The sequence below is a fragment of the Ornithorhynchus anatinus genome, chromosome 20, assembly GCF_004115215.2.
Source record: "Ornithorhynchus anatinus isolate Pmale09 chromosome 20, mOrnAna1.pri.v4, whole genome shotgun sequence".
Taxonomy (NCBI): Eukaryota; Metazoa; Chordata; class Mammalia; order Monotremata; family Ornithorhynchidae; genus Ornithorhynchus; species Ornithorhynchus anatinus.
This window is the reverse complement of record NC_041747.1, coordinates 6,711,911-6,737,008: the sequence shown is the minus strand read 5'-3', so window position 1 is coordinate 6,737,008 and position 25,098 is coordinate 6,711,911.

Sequence of the window (25,098 nt, the reverse complement as noted above, 5' to 3'; positions counted from 1 at the left end):
GCAAGTGGAAAGGAGACAGAGCAGGGCCTGCCTAGGTCTTGGGTGAGTAGGGGGCTCTGGCTGCTTCAGCTACTCCCTCTCCTTTTTTTAGGGTGGGTCTGGGTCTGGGGTTGCTCGGATTGCCGATGCCTACTGTGTCGACGGTGATGATGATGAATCGGGTTTATCAGCGTTGGGCCGGTTAGCTGGAGAGGGGCTTGGAGGCGGTGTGGATTCCGGGGTTTCAGAAATGACTTAGATGTACACGTTGTTGAACTGCGGGTGTTGGGGCGGGTCAGGGAACGAAGGTTGGGAAGGCAAAGGAGAGGCGCTGGGGCGCTTGATTCTGATGAGTCGTGACACTGAAAATGACGTGTCCCATATTGTGCATTGCCTGGTTGGGGGACGCTAGGGAAAGTGGGGAGGGATTGGGGTGATGACGATTGGGTTAAGGTTCTGATGATGTTTCCGATTCCGCTGCTGGGCCGGGCCCGGGAGGAGAGTCTGTGGGAGGAGGGGTGGAGGCCGAGAGCTGCCCTTGCTGCTTCGGGGTGGAGGGTATAAGCAGGCGGGGAGAAGATGGGGAAGGCCAGGCTTGGTTTGGGGGTGACTGCTGGAACAGGGGTTGAGGGTCCAGGAGGGCTGGGTAGATGACTCCTTACTCTTGATGCATGGTACCTGTAGGTTGTACATGAGTCGGTGCATTTTCTGTGTGCCCCCTGCTTCTGCTAGCTCGGGAGCTGGAACAGGGTCCTCCCAATCCCCCCAGAGCTCAGTGCAGGGGTTGGTGCCCAGTGTCTCTTGGTCACGGTGGGGGAACATTCAATACCATATAGCCACTCCCTGGCCCTCCTGTGGGCCACTGTCATCGTACTGATTGCTCACGGTGACTGGTTGTATCTGTACGGATATTTATTTATTTACTCATTCATTTATTTATTCATTCATTCATTCAATCGTATTTATTGAGCGCGTACTGTGTGCAGAGCACTGTACTAAGCACTTGGAAAGTAAAATTCGACAACAGAGACAATCCCTATCAAACAACGGGTTCATAGTCTAGAAGACTAGAAGTCTAAAAGACATTATTTCCATTAATGTCTGTCTCCCCTTCTAGACTGAAAGCTCGTTGGGGGCAGGAATATGTCTATTATATTGTTATACTGTACTCTCCCAAGTGCTTAATACAGTGCTATGCACACAGTATGCGCTCAATAAATATGACTGATTAACTTGAATCTACCTCAGCGGTTAAAGCAGTGCTTGCCACATAGTAATTGCTTAACAAGAACCATAATTACATTATCGTGTATAGCATAACGTGCTGAAATGCCACATTATTAGTGGGTCAGCTGATCCAGGATATTAAGTGTGATCTGGGCCTTGAAGGAACACCGTTGTGGTGTTAGAGCACTGTGGGAAAAGACCAGTGAATGCTAATAAACAACAAATAAAGCCCGATGGGCGTTCTGAAGGAACTCAGTGTCCCGTCACAACTTGCCACAGTTCCGATCTTCCTGTTGGCACTGAACTGAGGTCTGGACTTCGTTCCAGCTTCTGACTTTTCATAGATGGCAAATACTGATTGTCTTGGAACACCCGTCCTGGGTCGGTGGAAACCATTCCATTGTTATCATGTGAAGCGCTCACTATCTGTCAAGCAGTGTTCTAAGCGCCGTTCCACTGTGGGGCCTTCAGGTCCCCATCTCTGGGAGAGCTCGCCCGGATAGGGGAATATTCCAAGCAGCCCGGGACTGACTCCCACTGCCCAGTCTCCTCATTCCCAGCACTCCCTTCTCAGAGAAGTCAGAAGGAGCTGGGTTCTAATCCCAGCTCTGCCACTTGCTTCTCTGGGTCTCAGTTACCCCATCTGTAAAACGGGGATGAAGATCGTGAGCCCGGTGTGGAACACGAACTGGGTCCAACCTGATGAGTTTGTATCTACCCCAGTACCTGACACAGAGTAAGCACTTTAGAAATACCAATTGATAAAAATAGTTTCAAGCCTTTCAATCATAAGCAGCGTCACGCCGCCTCTGCATACCAGCGGTTCACTAACTCTGCATTTTTCTCTTGCCTCCGTGCTCAATGCTTACCTCACAGCATGGCACCTCATTAGACCATTTAACTCAATGCCTTAAAGAAGCTTTTACTGTCTGTGTCTTGGATAGTACTAATAATAGTATTTATTGAGCTCCCACTAGGTTTGACGCACTGTTCTAAATGCTTGGTAAAGGACAACGTAAAGAAGTGATATCATGCCCCCTGTCCACAAGGAGCATACGCTCTAGTGTGGTGGTGGTTGCCGGGGGCAGGGGAGAGGGTTGGTGTGGGGGGAGGAAGGGAGGGGCGACCAAATGTTTCCCAAGAATGAAGGAAAGTGGGGACACGCTGGCTCACTCCTTACGTTCCCCCCTTGGGTACGTGCAAAGACTGAGCCGATTTCCCCCTCGCTCAAACACCTGGCCAACAAGTCAACGAGGCCCGGCTTTTGTACCAGTGCAGTGGGTGCCAGGGTTGGGTCTGAGGGTGCCAGGAAACTCAGCTTGCCAAAGGCCGTGAGCTTCCTGTAAGTGACTGCCAGAGCCGCCGCACCTGAAGAACAGCTCCCGGGCTGTTGGTGTTGTGGGGCTGAAGGGGCCTGAGTTCCCAGCAAGTGCAAGCCTGGTGGTTGAGCAGCGCTCAGGCCTTGTTCGTCTTTCCCGTCGGACCTCTCTCTCCGGCGGGTTTTCGATCGAGGTGAAATTGGGGAGTGCGCAGGGATTCCCTTCATCTGTCCCTCCTTGCCGCGCACGGAACATCGCTGCCCCGAGTTAGGAAGTTCATTCCCGGCCCGGTCATGTCTGAACACAACCGCCGCTATCGGCGAGTGCAAGAACAGCTGCCTTCATCGCTCCGCTTTCTTGCCTGAAGGGCAGGAGCAGGGGAAGGTTTCAGGCCCGCTCTGGGCTTGGCGTGTTTCATAAACAAGCTCTTTGTTTCAGATGCAAAGATGTGAGGAAGGAGGCCTGAGCCGACAGAGTTAACGCTGACCGGATTCAACTTTTCTGCTGCGCTCTGGACCGGGGGAGAGCGGGAAGAAGGGTGGAAGGGGTAGTTTCCATTGGCTCGAGGTCCAGATTGCTTTGACCTTCTGCGAGAGGTGTCTGGGGTTTCAGTAAGCGGCTGGCTTATGACTATTATTATTACTATTATTATTCTCTAATGACAATGCCGACAATGTCCACAGATACGCTGCAGCATGTAAAATACTGATTCTCTAATCTCAACTTTTTAGAGGAAAGTCTAACAGATAAGAACAAAATATTACGTAGTTTTCAGCCTCTAGCATTGACCCAAGGAACTATCATTGTAGCCGTGTAGTGATGCGGACATCGTTTCCTTGAAAACGCAAAGTAATATCTCTGTAGATGTTGCTATAATTTCCACACTCAAGCCCCACGGGAGTAAGCTAGGGCCATTCAGTTCTCAGTGAGCCGATGAAGAAATATAACTCCTGTGGGCGCTTTTCAATGAAACCGCTAAGTTAACGGAGGCTCTTGAATGCCTGGGGAACCCAGACGCGGGGTAAAGAGGACCCATTCTGGATTTATTTTTATTTTTCTTTAATCAGGTTTGCATGGGGTATTTCCGAAGGGCCTTGATGGGCGCTAGTGGATGTTTTACCCTCTGATCAGAGCAAGGGCCAGTCACCAAAGGGCCTCACTTGTCAGTGGAGCTTAGCAAACAATAACCAATCGATGGTACTAGTTTCACAAATCAGGTGGGATTTTCCAGATAGAGAACAATGCCCAAGACTAAAGCTTCAGCCCTGCTTCCTCTAGAAGCTGCTAGCTTCACAGGTCCCCGCCCAGTGGACAGAGCGTCAGCCCCACATGGAACAGGGACTGTGTCTAACCCGATTAACTCGCATCTCCCCCAGCGCTTAGAACAGTGCCTGACACATAGTAAGCGCTTAACAAGTGCCATAATTATTATTATTCCCTCAGCCAGGGTGTTAGGTGACCTGCCATAATTATTATTATCCCCTCAGCCAGGGTGTTAGGTGACCCAACGTAGTCCCTCATATAATTTACCCTTCTTATCAGAAAACTCCCTTTTAGCTGGACCACAACCCCTCCTTTCAGGTTCTCTGCCCCTTTCTCCCTACCCACCCCACCCTGGTCCTGGAGCTACTCGTCTCTCTCCCAGAGGGTAGGTGGAATCCCTTTGCCGCCGCCGTCGCCCCCCGAAAACACACACACACGGTGGTGTGCAGTCAGGATCCACTTCAAATTCCTGGCTACCTGACAAAGGCCTAGGAGGTGATAGGTAGCTAGCTAATTGGAGGAATGTTGTCTTCCCGTCTGTCCCAAAGGACTGCCAAGTCTCTTCCCCTGGTGCTGCTCAGCCACACCCGGGCACCCTGCCATTGCTGAACAGTCTCTCAGGGCTTTCCCAGTCGATCCGCCCTCCTCACGGGTGCTCTGCTTTGCCTTCCCTCACCGGTGTGGGCGTCCCTCCCGACCCCCCACACTGGATATGTCCACAGGCCAGCTCCACGGTGACAGCCAGCAGGACTTCCAGGGCCTGGGTCGCCACAGACATTAGTTGCTCTTCACTTCGGGTGACAGTGTGGCATTTTCTCTCAATAAAGTGTCTGATGCAATATAAATTTTTTTTAAAGGAACCTCCCCTTATCCATTATGGCATTTTCTTTGCTTTAGAGCTTCCGGTTCTTGGTGCCATTTAATGTCCAGAAAGACAGGGACCTTTCTTTCTGACAATTAAAATAATAATACCCATGGCATGACTATGACTATGACTAGTACTTTTAAAATCTTCCCAAAGCACTTTCACACGGATTACTGGCCGTCTGTATTCACAGCATCTCTGGCGGGGAGGGAGAAACAGATTTTATGGCCTCCATTGTAAACTCCTGGAGGGCATGGATTGTGTCTACCAACTCTGATGAAAGCATTTAGTACAGTGCTCTGCAGAGAGTAAGCACTCAAATAATACAGTTGATTGATAACTCAATATTCCAGATGAAAAAAACGGAGGTTCACAGAGCTTAAGCAACTGGTCCAAATTCACACAGCAGCCCAGAGGTAGAGATGGGATTAGAACCCAGGTCTCCTGACTCCCAGAATTTAACTCTTTCCACTAGACAATATCGTCATGTTTAATCAATCAATTGTATTTTTTTAAGGGTTTAACTGCAAGCAGAGCACAGTACTAAGTATTTGAAAGACTACAATTCACCAGAGTTGAGTTAGTAGATAGATTCCCTGCCCACAACAAGCTTATGGTCTAGAGGACGTCATTTAGGGAATGGAAAATGAAGTAAACTGCTCAGAAACAGCCAGTATGGTACTTTCAGAAGCAGCATGGCACAGTGGATAGAGCACAAGCCTCTGGGAGTCACAAGGTCATGGCTTCTAATCCTGGCCCTTTCGCTTGTCTGCTCTATGACCTTGGGCACATCATTTCACTTCTCTGGGCCTCAGTTCCTTCATCTGCAAAATCGGAATTAAGATTGTGAGCCCCATGCGGGACAGGGACTGTCCAATCTGATTTGCTTGTATCCACCCGAGCACTCAGTACAGTGCCTGGCACACAATAAGCGCTTAACAAATACTATAACAATTATTATTATTTCTTTATACCCTAGCCCTGATATTAGTTATTCAGAGCAAGACTCTTCTGGATTCCATTTAAAATTTCCATTTTGATCTCAAATAGTGCATAACACTGCTCTTCTGGTGTTTTGGATACTTCCATGAAAGACCTTCCCACAACTGGGATTGTGTGAGAGCCCCATGCCCAAAAGCCCTCCCGCAGGAAGTTAAAAGCCTCTTTAGGATTCTCTGCAGACATACCCATTAACCCCTGCTGTTACCACCTTTAGAATATCTCAATATCACTCCTCGCAAACAAACCAGGCCAGTGAATCCTTTCCAAGAGACAAAGCCACTGACCCTTCCTTTTGTGTGCATGTTGAAAATCCTGCAAAACTTTTCAGAGAAATATTTGCTCTAAAATATATTTTTCACAGTATTGGACATGGATTCTGTACCTCATCCTGCAATAGGATAAAATTGACTGTATTACTGAACCAACATCAATTATGCCTGTGTCTTAAGGAGTCTGTCGGAATCGAAAACGTGGCAACTTCATTAATACCATCACTAACCGACTTCTTTGTTGACTCGCAGATAATGTCAATATTGTTTGAAATCATTGCATAAATACTTTCTCCACTGCTTTTCATTTGCCCTCATTATTACAGAGTCAAAATGCCCTCTAGGGTTTCATCCATCAGCAAGAAGCAACTTCGAATGCCCCGTTTCATTGCTTCGTCGTGCAGCTGACATTACATCCGAGCTCTTCCACACCGAGAACTTTAATTTTATCAATCGCTCTTTTAACAACTGTTTTAACGTGGTCCCTTTCCTCTCCATGTCGAGCGGAAGCTCCTGACATGGACTTTAAAGGTCCTTCATCAACATCGACGGTCTTCCTTTTACTTAGCCACTGTCTTCTCCCACTTTACCCAGCTCATACCGCTCATTCCTCCCAAGCCAACCAACACATGATACCAAATGGCTTAAAGAGGTTCTTGGGGAGAGGTGAGAGAGACGACAGCATCAGTACAAGCAATCCAGAGAGTGGGTCTCTTGGTAGTCTTGCTTGCGAAATTGAGTCCTCCCCAACAATAATGCCAAGTCTTAAGCATGTGAAGGAGACTGATGGCTCACATCGGGGGACTAATGCAAATCAATCAATTATTCAATCGTATTTATTGAGCGTTTACTATATAAGCTGGATAGGATAAATGCCTGGATTCCTGCTGACCAGGAAAGGCCAATGCAGTCCCACTGGAAGTTGTAAAAGTGGGTGGAGAGCTCAGAGCTGAAGTGACTGCACACGGCACAGTGGATAAGAGCATGGGCCTGGGTGTCAGGAGGACATGGGTTCTAATCCTGACTTCACCACTTGTCTGTGTGACCTTGGACAAGTCACTTCACTTCTCTGAGCCTCAGTTCCCTCATCTGGAAAACGGGGATTGAGACTGTGAACCCCACTTGAGACCCAGACTGTGCCCAACCTGATTTGCTTGTATCCACCCCGGCACTCAGTACCATGCTTGGCACATAGTAAGCGCTTAACAGATACCATACTATTCTTCTGTTCCCTTTACGATACTTTCCCCTACCTCGTTCTCCCTTCAGAGTGCTCTCTGGTGCTCCATCCACCTCCACCCCACCCCTCAGGCTGCTTGCTCTGCCTTCTGTTTTTCCCCAAATGACCAAGGAACAGGCCTGTGGTCTTCCCACAAATAAGGAACAGAACGGGAAGAACAGAATGGTGGCTGATTCCTGTAACCTCGGCCGCCACTCCACAAAGCCGTTCTGAGGAAGGCCCAGGGGGTGGAAGTGAAGCGGTATTCTTTCGTTGGCAGCTATTACTCCCTGAGATTGTTTCTAAGCAAGCAAAAGCTGGGAAGTCTTCTGAAAAGAGGAGATGAGTGATAAGGCCAGGGGATAGCGCTGTAAAACTCTGGCTCTGAAGAGAGCGCTTCCCGGATAACAAGTAAAAAAAAAAAAAAGAAAGAAAGAAAAAAAAAGACACAGACTGCAGGATCTCATTCGCTGCCTGGCGTTCTTTGTACCACAGCCCATTGCTGCCAGCTCTGCCTTCTCTCGTTAAAACAATGGGCTGGGCCGAGGGTGGGTAGGCAGAGGTATTGCAGAGAGAAGAAATACTCCATAGACAGTAACCTCTTTCACCCTGAGAAAAACACCCATCTAGGAGATTCTCTGCAGAGATTGCTGAATTGTAAGATATGCACACTGATGAAGATCTATTTCATTTGAAATAAAGATTTGTCCATAGACTTGGCCACATGAGATATGTTTCTCATTCTCTCTCTCTCTCTCGCTCCCTCTCCAACTCTCTCTCTCTCTCTCTCTCTCTCTCTCTCGATTTTTCCTGCCCCCGGGATCCACCTTCAGACAATGCTGCTTTGGTGAACATCTTATCATACAGAGCGGACAATGCAGAGCTCTCCAGCTAACACAACCGAATACACCAAGCCCTCTTATTTTTCATTTCAATTTCAGACTCATTGTTTGGGCTGATTTCCATTTGCTTGGACGTTTTGGATACAATGACTGGTAAAATGGAGGCAAGGGAGGCCAGCTCTTGTCTAAGAATACACTCGAGCCCCGGGCAGGGAGTGAAGCTTGCAGCACTTTGATTGAGATGTCACTCGCGTAACCCCATTCAAAAACTGTGAAGCGGGAACCAGCGTGCAAACAATGTTCCTCGCTTGTCATGGTGACCCTGGATTACCAAGAATTCATGTTCAGAAAATGATGTGAGCATCTAGGATCAATTTTTATTATTATCATCACCGTTGTATTAAGCAAGCCCTCACTAAGTGTCGAGCACCGTTCTAAGCGCTGGGGACCGTGCAAGTTAATCGGGTCAACTGTTTTCAATTTCTAACGGGAAAGACATGCTCCCAACTTCTGCAGGACTCAGTCGGTCAAGATCTTAGGCCCCTGCCCGCTCTTTGAGGTTGCAGCTCCCGGGAGAGAATTAGGAAGCGGCCAGTCAGCTGGGGCTGAAGAGGGCAGGGAATGGGTGCAGGGAGGGGCAGGGATTGGAGCTATCTGCCCAAGCTTTATTTCTGGTTTGGGCAAAAGAGTACGGTAAATACGATCGACTGACTGACAAGAATAAAAAGCAAAAACAAGAAAAGCAATGGGAGGGGAGGGATGGCGGTAGGAGAAGATGAGGCAATGCCATAGCGCCCGATGGTTATCTCTGTGGCTTTTACACATCCTGTAGGAGCCGGTGTTTTCAAAATGATTCTGAAAGTCCCCAGGTGAGCAGGCTGGACTGTCTTTCCTCAGACGGTAAAAAGGATTGTGGTTTGGTTTGGAAGAGGGTGGGAGGATGGGGGGGCGGTGCGGAGGCGAGGAAAAATCATTGAGAGAAGAGTGAGTGGTTTGAATGACGAGTGAACCTAAGTCTCACTAAAGGGCAAGGCAGACATCTCGGGCGAGTTTCCCTCCAATCTGTTTGTAAAGTTAAATGTGGGTCTAGGGTGTCCCCAGAGGTGGCATGTTAAGCCTAGAGAAGACTAGTAGTGGATTTTATGGAGCATCTGAGTGTACATTCCTCTTTTCAAGATTGCACCCCCATTAGATTGTAAACCCTGTGAGGAAACGGACTGGCTCCTTTATTGCTTCTGAATGTTCTCCAAGCGTGTGGGGCTGTGCTCTGCACACAGTAGCCTCAATAGATGACATCGATTCTAATACTGATGCATATATCCACCACACACAAATGTGTGGCATTTGTTAAGAATATACTATTCACCCCCCCATCATCCCCATAGCACTTATGTCCATATCTGTAATTTCTTTCATTCATTCATTCAATAGTATTTATCGAGCACTTACTATGTGCAGAGCACTGTACTAAGCGCTTGGAATGGACAATTCGGCAACAGATAGAGACAATCCCTGCCCAGTGACGGGCTCACGGTCTAATCGGGGGAGACAGACGGCAGAGCAAAACAGAACGAAACAAAAACAAGACAACATTATCACGATAAATAGAATCAAGGGGATGTACTCCTCATTAACAAAATAAATAGGAGGAGGAGCAGAGGGATGGGGGGTTTAGCTGAGGTGAAGGGGGAGGAGCAGAGGGCGGAGGGGGAGCAGAGGGAAAAGGGGGTAGCTCAATCCGGGAAGGACGGGCTAACTCACTGGAGTGAATACAAAACGATCGGGTGGGATTCAATCCCTGCTCCTCATGGGGCTCACAACCTAAGAAGTAAGAGGAGCGGGTATCTTATTTCCATTTTACAGAGGAGGAAACTGAAGCCCAGAGAGGTTGAGTGACCTGCCCAAGATCACACAGCAGGCCAGTGCCAGAGCTGGGATTAAATTCCAGCCTCACGCTCTTTCTACTAGACCACACTCGGGGCAAATGGTGGGAATGAGCTCAGTTGAACCCCAGGGGCTCAGCTCAGGGCCACTTTGGTATTGTCTGGGGGCAGTGGTGGATTTCTGTCCCCACCTTCAATGTAAACTAGGAAACCTAGGCCTTTGACGTCTGGTTTCGGATGAACCGGAAACCACTGGGACATGTGGATTTCACGTTCTAACCCATGGAAAATACTGGATTGTGGGTATCCTTGAAAAGAAAATAAATTGAAGACTTTCCTCCGCTTTGAACCTGATCCAAACAATTTCCATAGTGCCAAAAAAAAAAAAAAAATCCCCACATGGCTCAGTTCCATAAACCCTAATAAACACTTAGAACTCAATACCAACTGATAGGGGCTTATCGCTTCAGACTTGTCTTCATTGCCTACTAAACGATAATCTTAATTACAGCCCTAATTATGTTTCTGCTCTGAATATTTTTAGATAGCCTTAACATTTGATCTGTGTAGTCTAGTTTTCCAGGTGGCAATAGATTAAAAACAGGTTTTTAAACAAGATATGACTATTACGTAGCTAATAATAGATTACTGTGGCCCCATAACTTCGTTTCGTTGAGTGACACATGGAAGAGCTGGGTGACCGTGATTATGATCGTGAACACAAGCCCCATTGCTACACAGTTAGGAAAAAACGAGACAGACTCCACTTTGTAACAAGTACAGGATTTCTGCTGACAACTCTAAACCAGTCTCTCCCGTATCTCAGCTTTATTAAAACAACTCCCTTTTTCATCCCTTCCCAATGTGAAATCTTGTGTCCCAAGATTACCCCTGCAGTGGAACTCACCAGTCTTCTCAAGATTTAAAGGGAGAAATCGCTTATCACACTTCTCAAACGAACAATTTTTCCTTTCAGAATCACTACTGTCCCTTCAAGTTTTGTCCCCATTCATAATGCACGGATGGCAATTATTGGTATTTGAGTGTTTACTACGCTCAGAGTACTGTATTGGGTGCTTGGGAGAATGAAATACAACAGAGTTGGTAGACCCATTTCCCGCCCACAACAAATCCCTTCATTTCTCTGGGCCTCAGTTACCTCATCTGTGAAGTGGGGATTAAGATTACGATCCCCATGTGGGACATGGACTGTGTCCAATCTGATTACCTTGTATCCACCCCAGCGCTTAGAATTGTGTTTAACACACAGTAAGGGCTTAACAAATAGCATAATTAACAGAGTACCATAACAAGCTTACAGTCCAGAGGGATGTTTGTATAGCAGTAATGCTGAGTGAGGCTTATTCTATATTCTCTTTGCAGTGAGGAGTCTTTCAAAATAGGGTTTAAAGAGGCTTAGACTTCTTAGGTGCCCGCTCTGCCACTTTGCTGTATGGCCTTGGGCAAGTCACTTAACTCCTCTGTTCCTCCATTTGCTCATCTGTAAATTAGGGTTTAAATACCTGTTCTCCCTCCTCCTAAGACTGGGAGCTTCGCGTGGGATGGGGACTGGGTTTGATCTGTTTGTCTTGATTCCACTCCAGTGAAGCACATGGTAGATGCTTCAAAAATTTCAAAACAATGATGTTTATTATCGGGGGTAGGGGAGAATATATTCAGTCAGGAGAGCTGCTTGAAAAGCTCCTTCCCCTCAGCTACATTAATCGGTGCCGTCTCCTCCTTCCAAGCTGTCCTGAAAAAGTTGCCTTCTCTCAAGGTGATCCTTGACTTTACCTCCCACCTTATTGATCTTGCCTCCCTTGTGCATTTCTTTTTTTATTTATTTGCCGCTTGTGTCTTTATTATTTATACCTGTGGCCTCCCTCTTAACTCTGGTGGGCTCACTGGTAAAAGCCTACTTTCTCCCCAGTTGGACTGTGAGCTCCTTCGGGGCAGCCTTTGAGTCCCTTGTCCCAAAACCTAAACTCAATATTCTACATATTATTTAGATTTCTGAGGGCTGTGATTGTGTCATCCAACTCTATAGTACTCTCCCAATCAATCAGTGATATTTACTGAGCACTTATTCCGTTCAGAGCACTACACTAAGACCTTGGGAAGAGTTGGTAGACATGTTCTCTGCCATGTAAATACTCAATAAATACTCAGTAAATAATAAATGCTTTTGATCGATTGAATAACGGAAGGAAAACAAACTGAGGAGAAGGGATATAAGAGCGGGAAGAGTTGGTAGATCAGAGGGATGAGCAATAATCCCATAATCCTCGATAGCTTGTGTTGGACACTAGAGCTTTCAGTCTAATGGGTCATATTTTCGGAGAACGTAGCCATCCTTTTTTTTTTCCCCGTTTGGTGGTTTAGCCATGCCAAGAAAAGCCCTTCCCTGGGCTAGGGAAACCAATGCCGAGGTTTCCTAATTTTCCTCATTGTACTTTTGCCTTTTCTACTTGACTGTTATTTTCTCTCTTTGCTCGGCAACTTCTTAATTAATATTTTAGATGAGAGTTGAAAATGAAGATGACAGACTGCTACTATTCTCGGGCTTGCTGACACTTTTTCCCGGAGCTGAATGACAGTCACAGCTGCAAGTCATTTCAAGAAAATGGCCTGAAAATAGTCTTAGGGTTGGGTCATTGAAACCTCAAGGTTTTGGGGTGTATTGGGGGTTTGTTTGTTTTTTAAGTGAGGTTAATGGTTTAACTGGTCCCTGAGTCAAGACTGGCAAACATACCATGGAGAGCAATTTTAGGCAGTGACGATGCCCAAATCTCGTCTGAAAATGATGCTTTGCAGCAGAAGGTAGAATGAATGCAAAACTCGACCAAAAAGAGATTAAAACCCCAGACAGGTACCTCATGATGGGGGAGCCTTTAGCTGCATAAAATGCCAGTCCTTTTCTTAGCCTGCCTAAGACTAATGAATGGGGAGTTGTCAATTAGCCAAGGTATTTGTCAAGCAAGTGACAAATGAAATTTCTCTGAAGGAGCTTGGGAAACATTTTAAGGTGTCAATCAGTAGAGCTTTCGGTCGTGGGAGAGAAAGAGGATGGCCTCTGAGGAATGCTGGCCGAGGAGATGCCCATGACATATCACGCGACCCACATCTCTGGGGACCTTCCTGAACCTCACCTTCAATTACTCTAGAGCCTTTGCATTCCCCACTCAGGTCTCTATCAATTCAGGCCCTGTGGCTGAGCCATGGAACATTGGGACAGGAGCCATGGAGGAGTGGAGAGATTCGGTACTGAAAATAGTAAGAATAACTGGGATATTGCTGGCTTATTATGTGCCCATCACTGTTCTAAGCACTGAAGTAAATACAAGGTAATCAGGTTGGACACAATCCCTACCCCTCATGGGGCTCAGTCTTAACCCCCATTTTACAGATGAGGTAACTGAAGCACGGAGAAGTGAAGTGACTGGTCCGAGGTCACACAGCAGACATGTGGCGGAGCCAGGAATAGAATTCAGGTCTTTCTGATTCTCAGGCCCAAGCTCTACCCACTAAACCACGCTGTTTCTGTCGGGTAAAGAACCACTAACCAACTGGAAATCCACTCAGGAGTGCAACAGTAGAGCTAACTGAGGAATGAGTTAAAGCAGACTGTAGCAGCCCAAAGGACGGTCAAGCCTTCTGCCAAGTCGGAGTCGGGGTCTGTGGATTCTGCGGACCACAGATGTAATGTCTGTGGTGGGATGTGCTCTACCAATATCAGTCATATCCTGCAAACCTAAAGCCACAAGACCTGATCACTCACCCAACCTGAAATGGAAGAATCCCTTGCCTGGGGCAAGAGCAGCCAGCTTTTAGTCAATCAGTCGGTCAGCCCTATTTATTGAGCACCTACTGTGTGCAGAGCACTGTACTGAGTGCTTGGGAGAATACAATATAACAGACATGTTTCCTGTCCACACCGAGCTTACAGTCTCGAGGGGAAGATGGACATTAATATAAAACAATTTACAGATGTGGACATAAATGCTGTGGGGCTGGAGCAAGGGAGCAAGTCAGGGCGCCGCAGTGTTTTTGCTACCGATTTTACAGTCAATCGATGGTATTGAGAACCTACTATATGCACCATACTGTACTATGCGCTTGAGAGAATATGTCCGCAGCAAAAGGACACGATCCTGACCCTCTACGGGCTTACAGTCCAGTGAGGTAGGCAGATGGGTGTGCAGGATTTACAAACAGTGGAAGGAAAAGCGAGGATATAACTGATTATCACATGCAGGAAATAGTGTGAATTCATTAAATAAGTAACGGCCTACAGAATAGATATGTATGAGAAGGATGGGTCAAAATGTGTAAGTGCTAAAGATGGCTTTTTGAATTAATTGGGGAAAGCTTGTCAGAGGAGATGGGGCAGATCAGAACCAGTGTTGTTTGTGGAATAGCATACACCTTCCCCTCTCTCCATCCCTCTTGTCCCAAATTCACACCCTGATCCCATCCATGAGCGGTGAATCAAAACATCATGGGTGCGACCACACAATTCTGTTTGTGCAGCAGATTTCAGGAAAGGGGAAGGGGGGAACACCCTCTCTTTTATTAAAAATAATCGTAACACCATTTTTAGGCAGTTTTGACCTTAAATACCTTAAATCAGCCTGTTATTAACTGCTAGGAAATGCATGACCTGGAGGTCTTCGCTGCTATTATAAACTGTGAAAATTATAAAAATGGAAATTAAAAAATCAAGTACTTGCCTCTTTGTGTGTTAAAAAGTTGAGTTGGATGGCCTATTGCTATGGAGATAGCTTCCTGTTTACTGTCCTGGTCTTTTCCTAATAGTTAGAGCCCCAGCCCTGGAGCCAATGGGAATTCAGGGCCAGCCTTCCTGTGTTCCACTAAGGTTTATAATATTAACACAACGAGGCCTAGGTGAAATTGCAAGGGTGAAATTCAGCAAATAGTATTTTCAGCTGGATGAGGACTTTTCCTTTTTCTTTTTTTTGTAAATCAATCACCCCAGCCTGAAAACATGGAAAGAGCTTCAGTGCCTAAAAAACACTACAATATTCTTTAGCCCCGAACAAACATTTTCCAACAATAATAGTTCCCCTGCCCTCCTCGGCTTCCTCCTCCTCCTCCTCTTCTTCCCCTTCGTGGCCCCCATTCCACAATAAAAGTTCTATACCTCCAACCAGGGGGAACAATAAATGAGCTGAAAAGCTCTGCATTCATTCATTCAATAGTATTTATGGAGCGCTTACTATGTGTAGAGCTGCAGAAATTCAAAACTAGGCTTTAGATTATTCAAAATAAAATGGCTTCCAAGCAACTTACAGCCTTCGAGGGAAAATGGCGGGAAGGCGGGTGGCCCCATCTCTGGAGCTGGGTACGACCAGGCTTGGTTGGGTTTCCACTGGGCTTTGCGGAGGAGACAGAAGGATCTTGACTGCTGACAGTTGGGAAGCTCTAGGCTGGGGGAAGAAAGCAGAGGCAGGGTAAGTGGCTAAGAAGAGACAATTTGGCCATTTTTAAAAAACACATTTAACCACTAGACTCTAGGTGGGTCAGGGATGATTCTGGATAGCTCATCCTCTAGACTGTAAGCTCGATGTGGGCAGGGAAGGTGTCTATTGTACCTTCCCAAGTGCTCAGTACAGTGCTCTGCACATAGTAAGTGCTCAATAAATACTACTGAATGAATGATCCATCTATCCCAGTGCCTGACCCAGCGATTGACACACAGTAAGCACTTAATGAATACCGAAACAGTCTTGTTCGTAGCCTCAGACGGTTTTCGGGCCAGGGGCAGGATTCGAGAGTTTCTTGCATTCTTAGCACCTCTGTTTCTGTCTTTAATCTGCTCCCTTCTACCCGAGCACCCTCCAAAACAAAAAGAAAATCCCCAAATGAGATTGCCGTGCTAGGCAAACCTTCCAGCAGCAGCTTGAATACATTTTGCACAGATTTCACCCGGGACTTACTGACCCTAACAAACTCAGACCTCATAGCCGGTTCACAAGAGGGAGATATGTGCTTCTAGTACACAAAGCGCTCAATAAGTATCATGGATTGATTCTGCCACTTTCAAGGAAATAGAGCTCTACATGGGACAGGGACTATGTCTGACCTGATTACTTTGCCTCTTCCCTCGTATTTAGTACAGTGCATGGCACATGGTAAGGGTTTACCATATATCACGATAATTAATAGGGCAGAACCATTTTAGATTAAGTCGGTGTAAGAGGAGTATTCGTGGCTCAGTGGAAAGAGCACGGGCTTAAGAATCAGAGGTCATGGGTTCTAATCCCGGCTCAGCAGCGTGTCAGCTGTGTGACTTTGGGTAGGTCACTTAACTTCTCTGTGCCTGAATTACCTCATCTGGAAAATGGGGATTAAGACTGTGAGCCCCGCGTGGGACCTGATTACCCTGTATCTACCCCAGCGCTTAGAACAGTGCTCGGCACATAGTAAGCGCTCAACAAATACCAACATCATTATTAATACTATTATCGTGAGTTTGTGTTCTTGTGACTGCTTCGTTGGATCAAGAATGCACATCACTTTCTGGTTGGACACGGTCCATGTCCCACATGGGGCTCACAGTCTTAATTTCCATTTTCCAGTGGAGGTAACCGAGGCTCAGAGAAGTTGTGACTTGCCCAAAGTCACAGAGCAGACGCATGGCAGAGCAGGGATTAGAATCCAGGCAATTCTGACTCCCAGCCGTGCTCTATCCACTAGGCCTCACTGTTTCCCAGCGTGGCTATTCCAGAGTTCAGCGAACGAGTCCGTGGAGACAGAGGTGCAACACAGTGCGATGTGCACGTGTGATCTCTGCCACAGGCAGAACTGAGGCTCGAACCCAGGTCTCCCGATTCCCTGAGCAGTTGGGGATAAGGAGCTCCCTTCACTGGACCAAATCCGGACTTTGGCGCTAACGCTATTCATCGACCATTAGCAAGTTACATAAAGTTCTCAACTGTCTTCTAAAGACAAACTCAAAGTTTCTCATCTGTGAAAGGGGAGGGGTAACACATCGATCCGTCTGACTCTCGACACGAGCGAAGACAGGCACTGGCAACAGAAAGGTCAGATATGTCTACCGCTATGAGACTGTGTTTTCTAGGCTTCCGAACGTTAAAAATGCTAATGCTTCTGTTCAGAAAGAAATGATTAATGCATGTGTAAGGTGTTTTTACTTTTTTTTTTTGAACACAGGTTTATCATTAATCATCTGCTCTGATTCACATAGAAACCATGGAACATCCGTGGGATGACTTTAGCTTGCTGGGGTTTGAGTCTAATCTGTCATGCAGAGATCTTTTTTTTTTAGGTATAATTTAGTATGGGTTCATTATATGTGAATTTCAGGTACTGAGGCTGAAAGCTATAATGCCTTTGAAATTTATAAGGAGGGCAGGGACAGGTGCCCCTAGGAAACGGCAGCTCGAAACAGGGGGAGGATATGACCTTGCTGGCTTTCTGATGATCGCTACAGACGCTAGCTGAAGAATTTCTCCTCTCTATTTGAATCAATCGATCAATCGGTAGCATTCATTTAGTGACTGTGTGCTCAGCCCCGTACTAAGCTTTGGGAGAGTTCAACAGATTACTCGACACGACCTCTGCCCTCATGACGTTTTCCATCTAACAGGGGAGATGGACACTGAAATACATTATAGCTAGGAGGAAGTAACAGAGTATGAAATATATGTAAATAGTGCTGTCGGTGTGTAATGATAGTAATAAGGTTTACTGCCTGCAGTGCCTCGCAATAAGTGCTGTGGTAAACAGTCCAGCCTGCTTCTGCACCAGCTTTAACAGCGAAAGAGACGAAGAGGAGTTGAAAGGATGGGGAAGTTATAAGGATATAAGTGTTTAGGTGGCACAAAAGTGCTGAAGAGATATTTTGGGTGTGGGGGGAGTGCATAAAAACGGAGAGATCAGTAATTAGTCAAGGAAGGCCTGTTGGAGGTCACGTGATTTCAGCCGGGCTTTGAAGATGGGGAATGCTGCGATCTACCACATATGAAGGGAGATAGAATTTCAGGCAAGAGGGAGGACGGGAGCAAAAAGGTGAAGAGCAACAGAGATGAGTGAACCATAATAATAATAATGATGGTATTTGTTAAGCTCATAGCATGTGCCAAGCACTGTTCTGAGCACTGAGCACTGTTCTAGTGAGTACATCTTGGGGGGGGGGGAGGGGGAAGAATGTGCGCAGGGGTGTAACTGAAGAGGAGAGTGGCTAAGAGGAATTGAGCTGATTGTCTTGAAGTCAATAGTCAGGAATATTTGCTTAATGCAAAGAAGGAGAAGCACCCATTGGAGGTTTCTGGGGACTGGGGAGATATGTGCAGAATGTTGTTTTAGAAAAATAATCCAGACGGCAGAGAGAAGTATGAACTACAGAGGAGAGAGATTGGAGGACAGCAAAGAGGCTGATGTGAGAGACAAGCAGGGTTTAGGATTCGGGTCCTGGATATCATGGGGCAAAACTAGGCGTTTCAGAGAGTTGTACTAGGTTTGTAAAGAAACCATTCAGGTCTGAGTGGACCAATTAGAAAGTTTCTGGGTATCCTTTGAGAAAAGTGACACTTCGTGTCCGCTTAGGCTGAAAGCAAGGCCACCTTGTGGGTCCCGGACCCACAATTGTGCATGGTTAAGAAGAGAATCTGTATTGAATATAAAAAAAAACACAACCCTAGTGAACCATGTGAGCACTTCGAGGCATGGCTACCCACAATTTATTTTAGTGTCTGTCTCCCCACTAGATTGTGAACTCCTTGAGGGTAGGGATCATGTCTACAAACTCTACTGCACTCTCCCAAGTTCTTAATACAGTGCTCTGCATATAGTAAGTGCTCAATAAAATATGAACGATACTGTAGCACCTGAAGAGTTTTACCATTTCTGGTTGGGATGAAGTAGAGGGTGAAAATAATACAAACCTAGTAGGAGTCAAGCAAGTTTAATTAACCAGTAGTATTCACTGAACGTTTACTGGGTGCAAAATACTGCACAAAGCACTTAGGAGAGTGCAATATAGTAGATACAATCCCTGCACTCAGAGAATAGGGGGCACAGACACTAAAATAAGAGGTAGAAGAAAGCAACAGCGTTTAACTGACAACTGGAGTGAAATGGAATAAACTGAGGACCACTGCTGAATTGTACTTCCCAAGCACTTAGTTCAGTGCTCTGCAAACAGTAAGCGTTCAATAAATACGATCAAATGAATGAAATGATTTCAGATCTTAGAGCACAAGGAGACATTTTGCTCCTTGACCTTTTTATGCAATAACCAAGTTGTCTATTGGACAGCAATTCGGAGCGATCGCTAGCGACAATGACAATTCCTGGATTTTGGAGAGCAGTTTTCTCCCATGATGCTTGAAGCCCACATGTCTATCGAGGGCAATGGTTGCACTAGGAAGCAAACAGATTTGGGAAAATCCCCCAAATCCAAAAAAAACACTACAGGAACAGACACATACGGTTATCATCTTTGACAAAGCAGAGGCTGGGTCCTAGTCTTCCCATTTACACTTGAGGAATCATTTTCTTATTTCCTTCTGCTTGGAATCCTTTCTTTCCAGTGAGGGTTTTACAAGGAGAATTTCTTACTTTAAGAGCTCTCTGGGTGACCAGCAGGAGTGGATGCTAAATGTGCTTTCTGGGAACCGGCTGTAAATAAACCAGCAAGGGGGAGGGTGACCCTGTGGTGTTTGGGGTTCATTGACGCTTCTCTGATTGTTTTTAAAATATTTGGGTTCTTCCAAACCCAAAACATATTTTGCCCTAAGCCCTTTCCCACCTCCACTTTTGGAAGTCATGTGAATTTCAAGAGAAATTTGCTCAGTGTGCTTCTGCTTCGTTTACACTTGACTTGTTAAAGGGTCGTTTAAACCAGATGACCAAAATAACCAATGCCTCCCAGACACCCCTTTTTCTAGTGAAGAGTGGGGGCGAGGGTGCAATTCTGGGCATTCTTAGGAGTCCCAGGCTCAATTTCACTCCCAGTCAAGCAACTCCACCATTTCCCGGTTTTAATGAAAGAAAAACAAGTCTTACAGACCTACAAACTCTCCTGTCCCTTTCTCCACCCCTTTCCCCCTTTGAAAAGACCCCGCCAGAGACCTCAAATACCTAATCATTCTGATTAAGCATCTTGATGCGTCTCAGATGGATGACTCCAATGGAATCCGGAGATCGGACGCCACGAGTTAGGGGGTTGGAGGAGGCTCCGGGCCCGGACAGAAAGTAAGAGGCAGGGTTGGATGCTCTCAGATGGCCTTGGGGCTGGGGAAAGGGGCAAGGTGCCCGGCCTGGTAAGTTTCCCGGTCCTTGGCAGGAGGCACCGCCCCCAAATACCTGACTCCCGGTGAGACATCCTCCTGGAGGGATATGACTTGCAGGTACATGCTGATAAGGTTTTTTCAATCCCGCCAGGAGGAGAGACAGCTGCCTGGCTCCCGTTGCATCACCCAAATCTAGTTCCAAGGAGCGAAGCTGCAAGAACAGGTTAGGAGACACTAAGGAGAGGGCTCGGAAATGGTTAACCAGAAAAAAAAGGCTTTGCCTGTGTGAGAGGGAGGAGCCCCCTCTGCTGGAAGCCAATCCCTGGACTCAGATCCCCTGCCCATTCCAGCCCGTTGAGAGGAACCCAACTCTCTGGACGGGTCACCTGCCGCACCCCAACTCTTGGGACCATCGGCCACCAAAGGACGGCCCGCTGGACATTGGCGGCGACCTTCAGATGCGTCACCTGAGCCACATTAACCTCTCGCGACCAGAGAGGTTGAGCCGCAGGCAGATCACCCCAGAAGCTGGAATATGTCGGAGCAGCACGTTTTTCTCATTGCAATGAAACTTGAGCCTCGCCCGGCAGCTGATGCTCAGCTGCCTCCGTCTGAAAGCAGGCCTCGCCTCTCCGAGTCTTTTGCCTTTAATAAATAGGCAGCCCAGCTGGTGTGCCTAAGCTGAAATTCAATTAACTTTTAAAAGGGATGCCTGGAATCGCATTTGCCTGGGTTTCCTGCCGCAGCGGAGTGCTGGCTGCATTTCTTGTACAAAAGGCAGAACGATCAAGCGGGACTCTCTTGCTAGTCTGGATGGAGTTTGGGGAGGGGGGGGCAAAAGGGGCAGAGATGGAGAGAGGTGGTGTGGCCTCGTGGAAAGAACGCAGGCTTGTGCGTCAGAGGATCTGGGTTCAAATCCTGACACTGTCATTTGTCTGCTGTGTGATCCTGGGCAAGTCACCACTTCTCGGGACCTCAGTTACCTCGTCTGTGAAATGGGGATTAAATCTGATTTAGAGTGTGAGGCCTATATGGGACGGTGACCGTGGCCAACCCGATGATCTTGCATCTACCCCGGCACTTAGTATAGTGCCTGGCACATAGTCAGTGCTTAAGAAATACCATCAAGTGAGAAAGGGGGTCATCAATCCATGGTATTTACTGAGCGTGGATCCAGAGCACTAATACTAAGCACTTGAGAGAACAAATATCATCATTATTATAATTCAACAGAGTTGGTAGACATGCTCCCTGCCTACAATGGGTCTATAGTCTTGGCAGGGAGGGGCTTCTTCTCACCCCTCCCTTTCTACTGTGCCTTTGCTTATCTTAGCCCCCTGGGGCTGACGCTGTGGTCTTGCAGACAAGTGCTAGAGTTAGGACTTTCCAGGAGAATCAGCTCCCACACAGTCATTTTGACTTTCCTGCCCACCAGAGCAATCCTGATGAAAAAAGATATCTCTGCCCCCACCTTCTGAGATTAAGGGGAAATTTACAGTTTCTCTTTGCACTTCAAACTCACTGTGGGCAGGGAACGTGTCTACCGGCTCTGTTATACTGTCGTCTCCCAAGTTCTTGGTACAGTGCTCTGCACACAGAAACCACTCAAATACCACTGATTTGCTTTATGGCCTCTTAACCATCCTGAACCTAATGCACAAAGCAGGTTTGGTCGACTCCTTTATGCTGTCACAGGCAGGAACCTCTTTCTGTCTCTCTCTCTCTCTCTCTCTCTCTCTCTCCCCCCACCAATGCTTTTTCCTTGTCTCTCCCTTCCTCTCTCTTTTCCCCTAATCCTAACCTTCCTTCCTTCTCCCTTTCCACTCACCCACTTCTTTTCTGACAGGTCACCCTCCCCCTGAACCACCCACCTAGAAGCAGAACTTTGGGGGTGGGGTCCCAAGAGCCCGGCCTAGGCCCTACCTTCTGGGTTAATAATAATAATATTGATAACTGTGGTGTTTGTTAAAGGCTCACTAGGTGCTAAAATGAATATAAGTAAATCAGGTTGGACACAGTCCCTGTCCCACATGGGGCTCACAGTCTCAATCCCCATTTTATAGATGAGGTAACTGAGGCCCAGGGAAGTGACTTGCCCAAGGTCACACAGCAGACCAGTGGAGGAGTTGACCTCATGACCTTCTGACTCCCAGGCCCGTGCTGTCTCCACTCTGCCACGCTGCTCATTCATTCAAACGTATTTGCTGAGCACTTACTGTGTGCAGAGCACTGTACTTGGCGCTTGAACTGACTAAGCTTCTCCCACCTAATATGAGTCGGTGGGTCAGTTTAGGCCCCAAGTCCCCAAACGTTTAGTACGGTTCCCTCCCCGACGTCTGTGCTCAGATACCATTGAAGTCAGCCCGCTCTCTGAATAGAGAGCTCCGTCCTAGGCACTGTAGCCAAGTGGGGAAGAAGGGGAGCGGGAGGGGGAGAGTGACTCAGAGGGCAAGCCCCTTCCTTTCCAGGTTATCTCTGACTTTCCGGTTGAGGGCCTGGGTGCCAGTGAGGACATCGATGCCCCAGGAAGGAGATGGAAACCGGCCCCCCGCAAGCACCCGCTCAAACCTTAAAGGAAGCAGGCCGTCGTGATAATGTCAAAGGCCTGTTCGAGTACTGTGGGAAAATTCGAGCTGTGGTTGCCTGCACTATATAAGGCAGGTTGAACACGAGCTTCCCGTCAGTGTGGTTAGCACTCTGCTAGGGCTCCAGCAGAAAGAAGGGTGCTACCCAGATTACACCGGGTGAGCTGGGGCCGCAAGACTTCACCGGCGGCTGAAGCGACCCAGCCGCCCTCTGAAATAATCAGGGCACGTGGGGCTTGCTAGCGTTCCTCAAGTGGTTTCTCTGACCCTAATAAGTTCGGGTCCCGTGTGCCCGCCTGGGAGTCGGCTCGGGAAAGTGCCGGGCAAGGAGATGCGCGGGGGGCGGGGGCGGTGTCGCGGGCTCTAGGTTGGGCAAGCGGGGTGATGCGATGAAGGGGGCTCCTCACGCGGGAAGTGCTCGGTAAAAACACCGATTGGTGATGTCGTGGTGGCCGTTTTGGGGAACGACGTCAATTACGCCCAATCCTAGAGAATTTCTCCAGAGGGCCCCCCCGGATGCCCCGACTTCATTCATTCAATAGTATTTATTGAGCGCTTACTATATGCAGAGCACTGTACTAAGCGCTTGGAATGTACAAATTGGTAACAGAGACAGTCCCTGCCCTTTGACGGGCTTAACTTGGTCCAAAGCCTCTGCATTGTCCCCTGTCCAAGTTGGCCCACTGGGTGCAATACACTTGGGAAAGTACAACAGAAATACGAGACAGGTTCCCAGACCACAGAGAGTTTCCACGGCATGAAAATATTAGAGTAATTAGAGTAAATAATTGACTGCACAATGGATTATGCATATTTGCACAAGCGCTGGGGAAGGGCAAAGATAAATATGTACAGACTAGAGGTGGCTGCCCGCCTGAGAATCATGAGTGGGTGACCTAATCGGAGAAAGATGGTTTGGGAGATTGAGGTTAAGGAGGGCTCTGAGCACAGAGAGAGCTGTGGTCTATAAGATTTGAGGGAGGGAGTTCCAAGATGAAGAAACTATGTGAGTGAGGGGGGAGAGAGGGGAGAGTTGAGAGCTTGCTGCCATCTTGTATCTGAGCACGTACGGTGGGGATGGGGAAACCCACCTACACATAAGCATTAGAACATGGGGCAGAGGGAAGGAGGGTGGCCTAGTGGAAACAGTCGGGGCCTGGGAGTCAAAAGACCTTTCATTCATTCAATCGCATTTATTGAACATTTTCTATGTGTAGAGCACTGTACTAAGTGCTTAGGAGAGTACACTATAACAGAGACATTCCCCGCCCACAATGAATTTACGGTCTAGAGGGTTCTAATCCCGGCTCCGCCACGTGCCTGCTGGGTGACGGCCGGCAAGTCGCTTAACTTTTCAGTGCTTGTTTCCTCATTTGAAAAATGGAGAGTAAATACCTGTTCTCCTTCCTACTTCAATTTATGAGCCCAATGAGGGATAGGGACTACATCCACCCTGAATATCTTTTTATCAACCCTGGCACTTAGTACAGTGCTTGGCATGTAGAAATCACTTAATAAAGACCATTTTTAAAAAAATGACAGTACCCCAGAGCCTTCAGGCTCACCGGTGTTCCGGGGCTCTTGGGAACCACTGTTCTAAGAGAGATAATTCTTGCTGTCAGGCACTTAGATGCTTTCTAGTTAATTCAAAATACCTTCAGCTAACTAAAGACTTGATTACTCAAATCCTTCATTTCTGCAATTGCCTTTTTCTCATAACCCCTGGAAGAACAAGGCAGACAGCTTGCTTGAATCCTGCTCCAAGACAGCCAATCTGGCTAACTTCCCCTCAGAAGGAGAAGCCAGAAGAGCTTGGTATTTACGTAGCGCCGAGAGGTCCCGTAATACAGTTTGCAAAGGACGGTCCGCTTTCCACACACTTCTAGATGCCTGGAACTTATTTATTGAGCATTTATCATGTGCAGGAAGCTGTACTAAGAGCTTGGGAGAGTACACTATAACAGAGTTAGTAGACACATCCCCTACCCACAGTGAGTTTACGGTCTAGAGGGAACAATAATTGTGGTCTTTAAGTGCTTAATAATAACAATAATGATAATTATGGTATTTGTTAAGCACTTACTATGTGCCAGGTAGTGTACTGAGGGCTGGGGGTGGATACAAGCAGATCGGGTTGGACACAGTCCCCTGTCCCACATGGAGCTTACCTTCTCAATCCCCATTTTACAGATGGGGTAAATGAGGCCCAGAGAAATAAAGTGACTTGCCCAAGGTCACACAGCAGAAATGTGGCAGAGCCGGAGGCAGAGCTTACTAAGTGTCAAGCACCATACTAAACGTTGGGGTAGCTACAAGATAATGAAATCCCACATGGGGCTTCCAGTCTAAGTAGGAGGGAGAAGAGTAT